General features: G+C 40.1%; 1 protein-coding gene across 1 annotated transcript in view; it reads left to right on the top strand.

The window, feature by feature from the left end:
• The first annotated feature begins 2,174 nt into the window (after window positions 1–2,174).
• Window positions 2,175–14,645, top strand: part of KCNK2 (potassium two pore domain channel subfamily K member 2) — a 129,724-nt gene continuing 117,253 nt past the window's right edge. Inside the window, exon 1 of the mRNA XM_071426131.1 lies at window positions 2,175–2,491. The gene's annotated coding sequence lies outside the window, so the exon portion shown is untranslated. The remainder of the gene's footprint in view (window positions 2,492–14,645) is intronic.

Genomic DNA, 14,645 nt, shown 5'->3' with positions numbered 1-14,645 from the left:
CCTGCTCAGGCAGGGCCACCCAGAGCAGGAGGCCCAGAGCCGTGCCCGGGTGGCTTCCAGTGTCTCCTAGGGGCAAGGACAGCTCACCGGGCCGCCTGTGCCCGTGCTCTGTCAGCCTCACGGCGGGCAGGCATTCCCGGCGCTCGTTCGGGGAGTGCCCGCTGTGTCCCCGTGGTGCCCATGGTGTCACTGGGCTCCCCTTGGAAGGGCTCTGCTCCTGGCCCGCGCCCCTCGCTGCCCTCCCGCAGGCCAAGAGGGGCAGAGAAGGAGGGAAGGAAGGAGGGAAGGAGAGAGGAGTCCGCCGAGGTGCCGCTGCCCCGGCCCTGCACTGCAGCATCCGCGGATCCGCCCGGGGAGGAGCGATCGCTGTCCCGCTGCCATCCACGCCCTCCCATCCATCCATCCATCCATCCATCCATCCATCCATCCATCCATCCATCCATCCATCCATCCATCCATCCATCCATCCATCCATCCTCCCTGGCCTCCCTTCCCCTCGGGGCCCTTTCCGAGGCCGCTCCCCTTCCGCAGCAGCAGCAGCAGCAGCAGTAGTGGCGGCAGCGTTGGCGGGGGCACTCCGGAGCCGCTCCAGGCGCTGCTATTTATAGCTCAGCCGCGCTATTTTTAGAGGCGAGCGCGGTTCTGGCTCGGCAGCCGGGGCTGGCGAAGCGTGTGCGGCTGGGGCGGCGCGGCCCCGCAGCGCTCGCACACGGGCGGGCGGCCGGAGGGACACACGGAAGGGGCCGCCTGGCACAGGAAACATTTCGGGCTCCAGCGCGGGGTTCGGCCTCTGGGAGGCCCAGAGGGCACCTGCACCAAAATTCGGAGGTGTGAGCAAAGCCAAAGGGCCCAGAAGAGCAATGTTGGCGGTCAGCAGGCCCTGGGAGGGCTATGCCTCAGTGCCTTTCTGAACCAGGCATCTCTTTGAAGGTGGCACAAAACAACTAGGCCTGAAAGCAGGAATGCTGCCCACACATCTGATGTTCAGAGTGATGTTAATGATGTAAAGAGCTGTTGGTTGAGACAAACACTTGAAGCATAAGTATCAGTCATAAAAGTGCTTAGTTATCAATATTCTGTGCTTTTTCATGGTTCATCAAACATCTGTAGAGCAGACACTATGCCTTGAGCCTTCAAAAAAAACTACACAGCTGAATTCAGCACCATGAGAGAAGGCAGGATTTGGGAATGGTGCAAGAAGTCTATTCTCTCAGCCTGTTTGAAGGTAGACCATCAATACCTTCAGATTGGATTTTGTAGGTAGGGCTGGTTGATTCTACAGGTCCTGAAGTCATGGAGCTAATTAGTCATTACAGTGATGAAGTTCCTCAGCCTGGATGAACCCATCCACGAGCCATATGGAGCACTGCAGGAATTCTATGTCTGGAGTGACACTCAAGATAGAAATGTTCAGTCTGATAAAGGAGAGTGTCTTGAGGCCATGTGTCAAGTTAGGCTTGGAGTGGAGGAGTTAATCTCTTCACCTGAGACTCTGCTGAGTATTGCTTTTCTGTGTTTGCTGCAGAAGATGCATCTGCACAGTGAAAGGAAAGATGAACACAGATTCAGTCTGTTTAAAAAAAAAAATAAGATCAAATATAGGTTTGCAGACTGAGCTTCATTTTTCCAAAATAAAACTCATGATCCAGTGATTCCAAGCCCTTCACATTCAAAGGAAAAACAATATAAATGCTGATGGACGTGTATGAGATTTAATTTATGGTATTAGTAAGAATTCAAATTATTACTGTCGTTGTTAGTAATGAAATTATTTCATTAACAAGTTTAAAAATAAGTAGATGAATCTGTTTTGTAATATTTTTAACAGATCTCAATCTGGATGTAGATGGATGATCCTTGTTGAAATGCAGGGATATCTGCTGAAATATTTAATATTTGTTACAAGGGCACATTCCATGGCATTGCCATGTCATGTGTTACCTTGGCTGTAACATTATATTGCCTAAATCACTTTGAAAGCACTGTTCAATGCATTGTGCAAGAGACCTGGTGACTGCTTCCCAGCAATGATGAGAATGAGTTATGAGCCTCTCTGCTTCTTCCTAAAATAACAGGGAATGAATTTCATGTGGGCAAACACTTGACTCATTCTTCTTGGAACTGATAGCTTACCACACAGGACTTGGAGGCTGCTCAGTGAACCAGTCCACGGTTCACAGGAAGAAGAAGCCTCCAGAGGAGCTCAGACACTCAAAGAATAGCATTCTTGGCCAAAAATAACTCTGAGCACTGAAAACAAATTGAAAAAAAAGTGTGGGTCTACTTGTAAATCTGTTGCAGCAACATGTACCTCCAGTCATATTCGACAGATGAATGGTACATCCATCTTTGTCTCTTCGCTCTTCTGTTTCCAACCAAAGCTTCTTCCCAACCTGACCAGCACTACATAGGATACACATAGGCTTGTGACCATGAGTCACAGGATCTATGTCAGCTGCTGCTGGTGAGGACCCTGGTGCAAGATGTGAAGGTAAGAACGGCTGCCTTGGGGCAATTGCAATGATACGGAGATATCTGCTCAGGGGCTGAGAAAAGCAGGAGGGCTGAGGACAGGCTGGAACTGTAGTAATGGCAGTGTGAGAGAGGGACAGTCCCACATGGGATGCTGTGCAAGCAGGATGGATAGGCATCATTCTTGGAGTGTCCTGAATGAATGTGCAAAGGATGGAGTGCACCACATTGTGTTGGGGGTTTCAGCAATGTTTCGTATGGATATGTGTGAACGTGGGTGTTGGGGTGAGATGTACCCAGAATAGCAGAATCAATACATCTCTCCTATCTGTTCACACCTGCTGGTGAACTGGAGGTCACCTTTCCTCCTGTATCCTCCACAGATGCTGTCTGGCTTGCTCTCGGGTCTTTAGCAGACTGTGAGGAATGGCATGGCCAAGTTTTTGAGTCTATGTGTTTTGTCTTGACTGACAGACTTCTGCAGACACTTTGGCACTGAGTAGAAAATGGCTCACTGACAGCAGAAGGAATATGTCCTTCTTGGAGATGTGAATTCTTCCTTGGATGGAGGAGCTGCTGTGTACTGCCAGCCAGCATTCTTGCTGAATGTTAAGTTTCCAAATTAAAGAAATGATTTAACTGTACACAAGGCAATATGTGCTATGAAATGCTGCAGTGCCATTAATCTTTAGGGACTATTGTGTAGATAGGGCACCAAGCCCAAACCTACCTACATACCTTTTTTCCCTGCATTTGTGTTCACTTCTCTGTGAACACTTCTCTGTGAACACTTCTCTGTTCAATCCCTGTGTAACCACTCCTTCATGACAGTAATAAAACATTCATTCCTTACTCACGAGTTTAAATAGGGGGATAAAGAGAGTTATCAGCCTGACAAGAGCGGGGAAAAGGGTCTGGAAATGTTTGGTGATAGTAAGAAGGAGAAGAATTGGTAATTTACAAAGTGTGGTCATTCCTCATTCCCTTGCTTCTGAAAATATATAATTCCACTGGTGTCAGGGAAAGTGTAACCTTTGCTATCCCTGGGAAAATTTCAGGTATGCCTGTTCCAAGAAGTGTACTTGACATCCTTGTTTCTATGCTGACAAATCAGCCTTCATTCCAGAAATGGCACGCGTCTCCAAGGACAGAATAACTTTTCTCTTCCAGAGTACTCCTGGCCTGAGGCTGATCTCTGTAAGCTGTCTACAACTGAGGTTTATCTGCACTGGGAAATTATATTCATGTTGGAACAGGAATGCAGGAAATTAATGTGGTAACAAACACTGTGCTAAACACAACCATCTATATTTGGACACTCCTTTGTGCTAAATCCTGCCTACCTATACAGGAAGCTATAAAAGGATCTTGAAGTGGACAAAATTATTAGAATCACAGCTTTTAAACAATACATGGAATATACCAATTTGAAAGACATGTTTAAACACAACTTACTGGTGTAAAGAGAGCATAAAAAAGTAATCTAAAGGACACTTATCATCGTCTAAATTGGTCATAGCAGCTTCATGCTGGAGCTGCGTTTGTGCTTGATAACAGAGATAAGTAAAATAAAAACTGTGAATTATAAAATAAAATAATAAAAGCTGTGAATATCTTTATAGACTCAATGAGGATCATGTTTTTATTTTAGTATGCTAGAAAAAATATGATTGACATGGTTATGTTCTCCTGAAGACACACGTGTCAAAAAAACCTAGGAAGCATCCAACACCATTTGCTCATTCTTGCAGAGGGTTAAGAGGTACCATTTAAAAATGGCAGGCCCAGATTGACATGAAAATCCCATTTGTTAAATGTCTTTTAGGACCAAACTGCCTCTGTTCTATTCAGTTGCTGGTTTTGTTCAGACCTGTGCATCACTAGGAGTGCTCCCTGTTAAAATATGTTAGTTTTGAACAAAGATAGGTTTCGCTTGCCATACGTAAGTACATGTAATGGGTTTGAACAAATTATAATAAGACTGGAAACATTAGACAGTAACTACTTAATCCTGCAATGATTTTGTTAATCTTGTCTTTGTTACAAAGGTAGTACAAGTAATTGAAATATTAATCTAGAATGTTTACTAGGGCATTATGTCTAATCTATATTCAGTTCATGTTGCAGTGCTGTGGGTTAAAGACAGAATCACTATTAGAAAAAATATTAAATTCTTGGATCTCTGCACTTTTGACTTAAGGGATTGAGCTGCATTAATTGTACTTGTTTTCTGCCCACAGGGTGTGAAGTGATGATCAAACAGTTGGCAAGCCTTATATGGCTTTGATATTGTTGTATCCTAACAACAATGGATCTGCAAAAGTAGGAATTTCTCCAGAAGTCAGCCTATAGGGTAACTATTTTTGCAGGCCGTGTAGTGCAGGTGTAAAAAAGCTAGTGAGGGTGTGACCTTGGGGAGTTCTATACTTGGTGCGTTCAGATTCAGATCATGGGTTCTTTTTGTTGAGCTTGGATAGAGTTACATGAAATGTTTTTAAAATTAAAGGATATACATAGTACAAGGTGGAAAATGCTGGTGTTATTTTAAGTCTGTTTTCATGCAACATAGAAAGTGACACAGCGTTTTGGATATTGTCCTGAGAAGAAAAGCCAAGAAATTCTGTTTTTAAATCCTGATACTGACACTTACTCATAGCCAGAAAAAATGAGGTAGCTCCTGAGGCACAGTTACCCTACTTTTTCTGGAGGATCACTAATTCCCCTGCAGTTACTGTATTTTCAAAATGTAGAAACAATTCTTATATTATGAAGGTTAAACAGATTGTATATGACAAATTGCATTGAAGACTGAGTATTGAAGAAATTACATACTTTTAAATAGGGCTCAGTATTTAATAACCTATCAGATAGCTGGCTCCTGCTCCCTCTCCCTTGCAACAATTTTGCAATTTGTTTTAATGACAGTAGAATGACCTCCAGAGTTTCTACAGTTTTCATCCACATTGTATTTGAAGACTGCAAAGCATGTTCTAAATTACTCTTTGTGTTGTCTCCAATTCCAGCTCCATGTAGCACTTTTAGTCCTGTGATGATTCAGGAGACAAAACAGCTACTTAACCCACAAGATCCTTTAGCATTTGAGATATTTTATCATGTATCCAAATTCCAATATTTTGTCAGATGCAGATTTTCTCTACTTTCATTGCTCATTACCCACTATTCAAAAAGAAAGCCAGTGGTTCCATCAGCTGAGTACTTCAGTATATAGATGTGATCAAAGTGAAATCATGACAAATAAACACCATAAGAAAAGCATAATTGTACAATTGCAGGCAGAAGAATCAAGGCTGCACCCACTTACTCTATTTGGACTGGAGAGAACTATTGTTTTATAAGAATAATTTCCTGGCTATGGGAAAATAAAATTTCTGGCATATCTCTTAATCTGAAAAGGGGATTTTAGAGCTGCATGTGAAATTTTTGGTTAAGACCCAGCTCTGGGGAAAGAAGAAGTATTGATGAAGTAAGTCATGGTAAAATGATGACAGATAAGTCTGTGAGATAAAAGGTGTGATAAATCTGTGAGGGTCTGCCAAGTGAGATGATTTTTGTTTATGCTGTTCTGGTGATCTGTTCTGTGCCTATATGTGTGTCAATTCTCAGGCAGGTGCTCAGGTGCTGAGCTGACTGTCTCATTAGTCTGGGTGGAAATGGAGGTTATTGGAAGTTGCACCAGTTCCCCTCTGCTTATGGGAATAGGCAATGCTGTATGCCACTGTTCCACATCCTTGACCTGATGGCTTCACTTCAGGAGTGGGGAACAGCAGGGGTGGCCTCAGGTGCTTATAGCCTGGTCCTGAGCCCCTGGCCTTGTGCCATTGGCATTTTGGGGGATTTGTAGCTCTTGCTCATGCTTGTCTACTCCCCAGCTCATTCCAAAGGGCATGGTTGGATTCTGGCTTTACACACTTGCACAAGCTTTTCTCAAACCTCAGCTGTTGGGAGAATGAAGAGAGAACATGGTCCAGGTTTCTTAATGTGCCAGAGCCCCACACAAGAGGTAGGCAGAACATTATGTCACCATAGCCTTGCTGATGGACACAGTCTATGCAGGATATATCTCTCCTCCCAGTGCAGACATCCAGATACATTTTAGTGGGAATTCCTCACCATTGCCAGAGAAACTTATAGGGCTACGGTAGTACTTGAAAGTTCAGGGTTGCTCAAACCTCTGGAACAGAATTTGGTCTGTACTAAGTAAATAGTATTGAATTTAGAATCTGTTGTTGACTTCCAGTTAAATCAACAATTATGAATGAGAAACAATTAAATACATTGCTTGCTAACTGCGCAGAAGATGTATGTGTTCTATTACATCTCATTCTGTTATTTTTGTCCTTTGGTTAATAAATATAATAAACATGCCCAACCTAAATACATTACTGCAGGATGCTAATATACTGAGGATATTGAACATAATAGTTGTCCTGGAGAAATCGTCCAACAGAACAAATAAGAAAATACACAAACAATTTTATATGATTTGATGTGATTATTCTGTCTTAAATTTCTAAGGACAAAAATTATCACCATAATTACTTTCTCAGAAGTCCTAAATAGCAAGATAGAGGAACAAAGGATAACCACCAGAGTCATAGACCAGTAACAGACTTAGACCATCTATAGTGAATTTCACTCTAGTTTATTTTAAAGAGTCGATTGTGCAGAATATGCATACCTAAGGGAGTCTTACCTAAGAGAAGTAAAAATAGTAATGAATAACATATTTGTGCTTTATAAAGGTATATATTCATGAACATAATTTATCTGACCTTGGTCAAGCTTTGTTTATGTCAGAAGACTTCTCATCTTTTATGAAAAATGTATTTTCTGAGAAATAAATTATTTCAGAGCAAGCCAGCTACAGTTTTTCAGTGAAACAAACAAAATTCCCAGATTCAGAACTTTCAAGCACACAAGAATGTTGAACTAACCACTCAGTATTATTTTGTGTTCTTTTGTAAAGGTTTCAACACTGCAATTTAAATCAGCAGGCTACCTGTTCAACATGATTTTCAGAGAGATTCCAGCTGAGCCCTGATCTGTAAAAGTATATATTTTAAAAAGGTTCTCATTTTTGTAGTGCAAGTTCTCAAGGATTCAATGAAAGAGTGAAATCAAGGTGTGTGCGAAGGCCTATTTTTAGTTTTGCATTTTCCATAGCTGGGTTGGTTACAAATAGGATGTGTGAACTCTGGAGTAAGAATTGAAATGCAGAGCACAACCATGTATTTCTTGAAATAGCACATGGTTAAATGGATATTGATACTTTTACTTCTGCATGAACAATGCTCCATGGATATCTTCAATAAATAAATACCCCAGGAAATTGATGCTTTGAGCCTTCAGAGTCTTCACACATCCTTGCAAGACCAATGCAAGAAATCCACTTACTCTTTCTGTCATTTTTCTGTTATCAATCATGTAATTCATATCAAAGAAGTTGAATCAGAGCCTCTTATACATATACATGGAGCAGATAGCTCTGAAAGCAGCTGCCTTGAAATACAAAGTTGTTCTTTGCAGGGAACAGCTCTAGTCTTGTCTGTGTTGAAGATATTCCCACATAAGTAGTATTTCCTGAGTTTTCCAGTGGTTTTCCTTAAACTTGACAAGCTCGGTTGGTTTTGGGGTTTTGGGCTGTCATTGTGTTCCATTTCCAAAATGTGACTGAAAGAGGCCTGTGCTTTAATCTCCATGTGACTACTGGATTTTTATGTTCCAAACACCCACCATCCCAACTGCATATATCTAAAATATGTTCTATAGCTTCCTGCAAATCTCCATAGATGTTCACAAATATTAGTCATTTTGAGGAATGATGCTCTTTTTAATACCAACAACCATTCTGTGCCAAATAACTTTGTCACTCCTTACCTGTGCACTTGTATTGGTAAAAAATTGTTTGTATTATGCAGAATTGCAGAGCAGTGTGGATGAGTCCTTGTATGGCCTCATATCACTTTAAGTTTACTGCTTGAAGGCTGTGCATCAAAGCATTTTGTGCATCATTAGCTTGTTCCTTGCCAGATGACGTGGTACCCACACAAATATTACCATCTGGTAACTTCTGCTTAAAGCAGCTGTTGTCAGAATATTCCAGAATTTTAATCAGTTTCTAGATTTCTAAATGCCCAAGTCAAGATACCTTAGATCTCCCTGCAGGAAGAAGAGGTTCTTGGATGACAGAGCTGCACTATAACTGCTGATCTCCTCCTTGAGCTGTATCCATGCACAAAAGGGCCACGTTCCAGGTGTAAGTCCTTAGATGACAATTGACTTGCTCTAGGATAACTTCCTATGGGAACATCTTCCAGGTCATACTGAAAGAACTAAGGACTACAGAATGCATGAGAACAAGAGTTGTCCGCCAAATTGTGATGGTCTGAAAGTTGCTTTGTGTCTTGAATTTTAAGGTAGGATGCAACAGAAAGTGTGTTGTTTATTTTTTTGTGATGCTTCTTAATGACTGTGCATTGATAAAAACAGCTACTTTTAGGTTTTGGGATATTTGGGTCAGATAAAAATAAAACACTGAAAAAGCCTGGGCTAATAAGGAAAGGAATCTTCTATACAGCTTTGCAAATGGGAAAATCCTAAAGAGCAAATATTCAATGTGTTTTTTTTTTTTTTCACAGGGATTTATGTATAATTTCAGAAGGACACAGTAATGGAAAGATATTGATCAAAAAACTAGCAAAAATAGGTCTTGGATTGCTAACATATAACAGTTGTGAAAACTTATCCTCCATTTCCTTGAGTCACCATAAAGTTTACATTTTAAGACAAAGGAATTACTTGTAGACATTTCTGTGTAATATAGTAGCAAGGATTAGTATTGATTTAGCTATAGACAGTGGATGTAACTATTTCTTATCAACACAAAGGTGGGTTTTCGTCCAGTGAATTTTCAGTGGACTTTTGTCATTAAATCATCATGTAATTAGTATGAACCATAGTTGTAACTGTAGAAAACAATTATGTGTTGCTGAAAATTATGATTTCTTCTCAGAATTTTTGCAGGAAAGAAAACTGGGAGAATTATCACTATAACAGAGGGTAAAATGAAGTCCTCTGTAGAAGAATTTCATTGTGATGGGATTGCTATGAAATACCAGAATGTAGGTAAAAAGTCAGTGGGTACTTTATTTGAAAGTTTAGCATAAAAGAGTTCAAATATAAATTCTCCCTCATCTGATTTTACTAGTTACCAAGACCAACAAACAAACAAAACCCTGCTCCCCCCCCTCCCCATAATTCTGTAATATTTTATTTCCCTGGACCTTAAAAATCTGTGTACTGTTGTTTTTCACATCCCCTTCTTATACTGGTCAAAATTTGTGTTCATGTTTGCCATGCAGCCCTTAAAAAAAACCACCAGCTGCAAAGACTGGGCTACTCTTCTAGAAAGTGCAGATACTAATGTTATTCCCGGGGAATGCTGTTTGGAAGTGTTTTCCAGTCTAGACACTGGTGTATACAGATACTACAAATAGAGAGAAGTGTTTTACTGTGGTTCTTATGTTCTGCAGATTCTCAAAGCTCTCCTTTCCTGCTGAATTCTTATTAAATTTTTTCCACATTTGTGGCAGCTGAAGTAGTGTGGGATTGATGTCTGTCTGCCCCTGGAGTCTAGGAAAAGGTGGAGTACTTGCCTCAGCAATGCCACAGAGTTGCAGATAGGTGATTGGTGCCTTCTGCCATTGGCACTGCACGTTTTCTGCTATTTGTGGTGAACTCCCTGCTCAGTTCTGGCAGAGTGGCTGGATACCCTTTCACCTGACACTGTCACTTCTCAGGTGATTTAGGGACTGTATATCCCAGTTTTTCACAGTTATTGTCACTGGTTTGCTTCATGTCAGAGCACAAGTCAAGAGCAAGCCACATTTTTCTGTGTTAAATGGCTGCACAGAAATAGAACGGGAGATTAATTTGGATGAATATGCTGAAACCGAGTATATATGAGGACATATACTTCCTGCATTCCACTCACTCATGTTTAATGCATATTCTTTATTTTGTATGCATATCAGTCCAGGCAAGAGAGTGGGTTTCTGCAAAGCACTTTGTTTTTCCTTTTCCCTGGCTTCTCAGAAGGCAGAGACACGCTCGAGGCACCCACACTCTTTCATGCATATCTACTGCTGTTCATCAATCAGAGAGCCACAGTCAGATCATCAAGGCACTATGCAACCTTTGTCATGTGCGGTTGCTGGTGGCTTTTTTCCCCTTCCAGCATATAATTGTTCAGTCCCTACTTTATTATAGATTTAATAAGATGTTTTTCTCAACCATTCAAGTGTTGTAGTTAAAGTACAATTATAGCAATTATATTAAGGAAAGTTTTGAGCTGAAAAAATGTACAAAGACTTATTTTGAAATGAGGTAATATTAGCAACAAAAAATGACATGAAGCTTGGAATTTGACCAAGATAGAGCAGATTAAAGAAGACTAGCTTTTGTACTGTGATATTTTTTGAAGATCATAGATGTGTTGAAAGAACTGGGAGTATCACAACAATGCTGATTTGGAAAAAAAAAGGAATTAAATTGTTTTGTTCTCACACTTGACTAGATCAAGAGCAATTCCATTCAAGCAAATATAATTCTGCCAATAGAAAACCAAATGAAATAGGAGGAGAACTGACTTAGAGAATCCTTTGAAAGCATTATGCACATATCAATTCCGACATTTTCTAATTACTCTCTTGAAAAAATCAAGAAATCAAAACAAAAATGACTCGTCTTTGTTTCCTTTTGTGGCCTAAACAACACAGGAAAGTGTAGATGACAAATGTAATTTCAGTATGAATTACATATATGCATGCACTCTACTGGTACAGAAATCATGGCACTTTGTAGGGCATTCTGTTGCCTCCTACTCCTCCAGTTTGACAGATTAAACTTCAGAATAAATAGTCATCAGGAAAAAGAGAGCCTGCAAAGCCATAGCATTTCATCAGTACTTGGCTTCTCTTAACAAAACTCTCCATAGGCAGAACACAAACAGCAAGCTGTACATCTTGAGAACCATCTGATATGATTGAATTTCTGCTTGGTGCACCAGCAGTGGTCTGCCTTGTGCATTCAGATCAGACCATGACAGTAGTCTGATTTTATCAAGCCTCCTTGTGAAACACTCATATTTTTCTATGAGTTTTAGAGGATGTAGGGACATATGACTTCCTGAATAATTTTTGACTATTGACTGATCGGGTCAGATATTCTGCTTTCTACAATGGCCATGACCTAATACTTTACACTTGCAAATAGCCACTACTCAGATGTTGCCAGTTTAAAGACAGAAAGAAACTTCTGTCTGCTCCTGTCACAGCTTCAAGAATTTAAACTAATTATCCATTATTCCTTAATCAATAGCTAACATTCTTTTAAAGCCAGCTCCGTGTACTGCCTGATCTTATATACTTCTGTTATCACAACAAAATAATGTTATAGAAGAGTCCCTTCTTGTAAAGCAAAGAGGCATCTATTGTCTTTGAACTCCAAGTTAGAAAAATGTAAGTCCTCTTCTCCCCCTCTCTTATATAAGCATGATAATAAGATCTTAACTGCATGAATCTCAAAAATGAGAGAAGGAGAAACTGCAGCTTGCTCTGCAACACTACTGATGGAACTATTTCTGGTACGAAATTTTGTTCAGTTGTAAATCTGTGTTGGCTTGAGCCCTCAGCCACCAGCTATGGATTTAATCAATGTTTGGAGCTGGATGAATAATTCAGTATGATCTATTCTCTTTCAGCTTGTGAAATCCATCTTCAGGTTTCATCTCTCATGTATTTTTCCAGCTACTACCTGCATCCTTTGAAAGCTGTTCTTGTCTCCCTTTAGGATAATGGTTCAAATAACATGAGTCTCTCAAGTACTGCAAGGAGTTCTGCTTAAACAGCAACAAATAAAAAATGTTGTGCAAGATCAAACCTGCAAAATTCAGCCCTGATGTTTTAGTCTCTGAGTTAAATGGGAACATAGGTGATCTAACATGGGTGAAGTGAATGGCACAGTTCCCATGGACTTGTAAAAGAGACTAGTTTCAGATTAGGTCCCAGTTCCTGCACGCGAGAATGTGAAATTCAGAGCTGTGAACACAGTTTTGAAAGGTGTTTTCCATGTTCAGCTCTATGGAATATCTCTTGTTGGTTTAAAGAAAGATAATACAAAGATAACTGCATTTGTTGAATTGTAAAAATTTGTACAAATGCTTATTCAAATGCCTTTATATAAGTTTTATGCCAAAAAAATTCAGCTTGGCATGATTGAAATATGACATTCTTACATTAAAGAGGTCAGATTAAGTTTTCTATTTTGAATAACCTGGTGTAAAATAGTAACAGATGATTTATTCCCCCTTCCAAAAGCATGGCCTGACTTTGTAGATGCAATATAAACTTGGTGGAAAATGCTGAGATTTAGGAGTGGGGATAGTAATTTGCAAGTTTAGAATGTCTTTCCTGGAGAAGCTGTTCTATAGCAATCCTATGCCTGGACTAAATGACCATCCTGCATCTGGTTATATTTGTATTTTGGGCTTCTGGTTTTGCTAGACCTCCACAGCATTATCTGTTTGAGTTGATGTACTTCATGTCTTTCGTTACCCATTAGTAGAAGCCAAGGTGCAGTACTCAATTCAACTTATTTCTAACAGCTAAGTAATGTTTCCTTCTTTTTTTTTCCTGTTTCTATGTACATTCCACCCAGAACCCACTCTTTTCAGTAAACACTTTAGCTACTGACATCAAGAAAACAAAATCATACATTTTTGAAACAATCAAGGTGTGACAGTTAATGGTGTTATGTTGAAATAGGCATAATGTGGTGATATCATGGGCAGCAGTTTGATGTTCTTAATTATTCATTTTCATGCTTTTAGGTGCTTGGATTTTTAATGTAATGTAATTGGTATCATTTTATCACACTGTTACATTTAGTGCCTTCAGCTGGATTTAGGGATATGTGTGGTGATTTGTTTTTTTCTTCTGGTAACTGGCAACATTCAGATGAAATGCAGAAACAACATGTAAAATGACAGGTTGGTGAGAAGAAAGGTCACAGAGATATAATTCCCACATCACAGGGAAGATATAGGCTAAACAAGGTTGTCAAACAGTTTTTTTCTTGCCACTTGTGTTGTGACAGAGCTGCTGCAAAGATTTCCAGCAATGTGGGAAGGAAAATTTATTTCTGTTGCAAAAGTTAATGGTTGAGGCTAAGACTGGAATTGGGTTAACTGCTCCTTGTCATGATTATAAGTGGTGGCAAGGAAATTGAATTTGGTTACTTACATTGCCCTGTTGACTTATTCCTCAGCTTTCCCTGGAACAGTTGAAACCACCTTATCTTATAAAGGATTTGGGAGGAACAAAAGGTGTGAAAGCTTCTGCAGTTTCCCTGTTCCTGTCTTTGACTTGCTTTTCCAAGTTGCTACAGTCCACACAGCAGAGATGGAGTCCTCTCCTGTATTCATCCTAGCCTGTATTTTTTCCCCCATCTAGTATGATTGTTGCTGGCCTTGAAATGTAAATTTATTTGTCACAGGGATGGGAGAACACCTCTGTACCTCTGTAAGACTTTTTCTTGTCTGTGGAACTAATGCTACAGGAGGAAGTAGGAACAGGATCCATTTTTGGTATGACTCTTCCCTCACCTGGTGAACTGGCAAAGAGTAAATTCCCTTCCTCAAGCACACCAGTTAGCAGCATGTCCCTGTATTGCTGTAGGAGGAAATGCATGCTTTCAGCTATCTATTTATAGAACCCAAATATCTGTAAGTCCATGGAAGAACAATACAGTTTCTTGTTATGAAGTACAGCAACTTTGGAGTCCCCTGTCCTTTGGAATAGTTTGGGTACAGATTTAAACTGATTCACTTTTTAGCTGTGATTCTCTATACTTTCTATAGAAATGGCTGGAAATGTTTCTATTTACTCCTTTTGCCAGCTGGTCAGGAGATTATATTATGTTTCAGATCATGACCTGAAAATATCTAATGCCCTTTGTTTCAGTGCAATGGAGAACACTTTGATTTTCATGGATGCTAGTTTGGATTTAGCAGCTCAGTACTTATTCATCTTTCAGACCATTAAATCTGACATATGTACTCCATGGGAAATAGAAATCATTTTGTTCCTCGTGGT

The sequence above is a fragment of the Agelaius tricolor genome, unplaced genomic scaffold, assembly GCF_023055355.1.
Source record: "Agelaius tricolor isolate 1412-34295 unplaced genomic scaffold, bAgeTri1.0.p SCAF_1, whole genome shotgun sequence".
Classification (NCBI taxonomy): domain Eukaryota; kingdom Metazoa; phylum Chordata; class Aves; order Passeriformes; family Icteridae; genus Agelaius; species Agelaius tricolor.
This window is presented reverse-complemented; position numbering and strand designations above follow the sequence as displayed.